Here is a 2,739-nt window from a genome sequence, read left to right on the forward strand (position 1 = left end):
TCACCCTTTGTCCTCCTCCTCCTCTTCTTCTTCTTCCTTTCTTGTTCTGTTTTTCAACTTTCTTCTTATTCTTCTTCCTTTTTTTCCTTTTTCCTCTTCTTCCACTTCTTCTTCTTCTTTTCAACTTTCTTCTTCTTCTAATTATCTAAACCTAAATCTAGCACTAACCTAAACCAACCACTAACCTAAACCTATCAATAATCTAATTAAACCTAAACAGCAAAGAAAAACAGTAAAAAAAACAAAAAAATGCTCACCTTGGCTCCGGGGGCAGGGGTGGTGGTGGACGGCAGCGGCGGCGGGCCTAGCTCCTGGGGGGTGCGAGGCAGACGCAGGGGGCCCGCGGCGAGCCTAGCTCCGGGGGCGGCGCGGGCGTAGAGGCGGCGGTGAGCCTGGCTCCGGGGCGATGCGGGCGCAGGGGCCGACGGGGAGGTGGTGGGGCGGCGGGGCACCAAGGGAGGCGCCGTTCAAGCGACGGGGCGCCGGGGCGCCGAGGCGGTGGCGGGTGGTAGGGGCGACAGGGCGAGGGGCGGTGGGGCCAAGGGGCGGTGGCGGGTGGTGGCTACGGCGGCGGGTGGTTGGGACGGTGGGGCGACGGGGCGAGGGGAGGTGGGGCTCGGCATTACTAACAATTTTTTTTATTTTTTTCAAAACTACTAATGGCGCACGGTGGGTGTGGTGCGCCATTACTATGTCAACTAGTAATGGCGCACTACACCATGGTGCGCCATTAGTAACAATTTTTTTTATTTTTTTTCAAAACTACTAATGGTGCACCACACACCAGGTGCGCCATTAGTAATATATTACTAATGGCGCACCGACACATGGTGCGCCATTAGTATATAGTAATGGCGCACCAGATGTCTGGTGCGCCATTAGTGTTCATATCATCTATAGCCCTTTTCCTAGTAGTGTCACAGGCCAAGTTAGAGCAAGGACCTTGTGGGGTGAAGAGGATTCATCATCTTTCTGCAAGTCTTCTGAAGAACTGCCTTTACATGTTCCATCATATTGGGTATCATTGACATCAAGTTTATTGGCCTTTACATTGCTCCGTGAGGTTCTTGTGGATATATCAGTGTGTGCAATTATATCTGACATGCATGGAAGACAACTAGTAGTTAGATTTATGTAAATGAGTGCCTGTAGGAGACGACATAAATAGTAGGACTGGGGTTAACTAGCAGCATCAGGTCTCATAAACTAAAGGGAGAACATAGATGAAAGCTACAGAATATGTATCGTTTGTACTCGAGATTAACTAGATGGCACACAAAAGTATTAAAGAACAACATAGGTAATACTAGAAGTGGTATAATACTATAATCACCAGCCTGTGGGATATCATTGGCTGATGGATGATAACTATGGAACAACGTTACCTAAAGAACAAGTATCTTAGCTGAACTATGGAACAACGTGAACTCCTAAACAAGACCCGTAAGAGATCAGCATGAATATACAGTGAAATGTGATGATCTATTTTCCGTGCTTAGATGAATAACAAAGCCATAAATGTTGCACACAAGTAAGATGAGGGTACAACCTATCTGGTTGCCATCCATAGGAGTGAGCATCATGTGCTGACTTGTCGATGGCCCTGTAGTTGTTGTGGCTATCCATGTCGGGCACGCGCATTCGATGCAGGGAATTGTTGAGTGGGGACTGTAGCTCCCTTCTGGTGTATGATTCCCTTCTTGGAGCAGCTGCGGTGAGTCGAAAGACGGTGTGTCTGAAGATGCAGATAACGCATAATGTTAGGAACAACATATCTCTTTGATCTGAAGAAATACACTAAGAGATCAATAGCAAGGTACGAGAGTGGTCACCCGTCTGTTGACTGAAGACTAAATTGGGGTCACACAATTTTATTTTATTTTGGTACTGTCCGATCTACGCCGGATGCTTGATGGCCGTCTTGTGCCTCCCGGCTGACACTGTTCGGAATCTTCCCCGAAGAGCCAGCGACCAACGGTAGAGCAGCCTGCCACCGCCATCTGTGGCCCCGGCCAAAACCCCGCTCCCCGCCCCACCGCACTGCCGTGGTTGCGCCGCCCCCGGGCCAATCCACAAAGACTCCCCGTCATCCAGATCCGGCGGCGGTAGTACCTTCAACCCACGCAACTCTAAATATAGCCATCTAAGCGCTGCTTCCGCGGCGAACTTGCGGCCCCGCACCCTTACGTTAGACACCAGCCAACCGGCAGCCTAGGAGCTCCGCGGCCTCGAGGGGTGCTGCTTCCCATTGGGAATCGATTGGCCCAGAATAAAAATTCAGACAACTGACGCCTAAATAAAGTGATTTTAGATGAGGGTGCGACCTATCTGGCGGCATGGTGAAGTAGGCAGGTCCAGCTGCCAAGTCGGTGAGGCCGGCGTGGTTGCGGTGGCGACCACGCGGCAGGGAAAGAACGATGCCGCGACGGTCGACAGCTACGCGGAAGCAGCCAGGACTCTGGACCGATCCGAAGTTGGAGCCACTCCGGCGCCGTGAACAACAGCGGGGGTGAGTCGGCTCCGGTATGGTTCACGCGGCCGTCGTCGAGGCAGCACTAGCAACACAAAGTAAGAGGCACACGGCCCAATGCACGACGGCAATTGGACAGCGTCTCCGGCATTAGGGAGGAGGGAGGTTGTGAAATTGGTGCGGTGGGGGGCGCCATGGAGGTGGGGCTGAGGTTTCGCAGCTCGGAAGGAGGGAGCTTTCCGGGGAGAAGGTGATTTGGCGCCCACGAA

This window comes from Triticum dicoccoides, chromosome 7B, assembly GCF_002162155.2.
Source record: "Triticum dicoccoides isolate Atlit2015 ecotype Zavitan chromosome 7B, WEW_v2.0, whole genome shotgun sequence".
NCBI classification, from domain to species: domain Eukaryota; kingdom Viridiplantae; phylum Streptophyta; class Magnoliopsida; order Poales; family Poaceae; genus Triticum; species Triticum dicoccoides.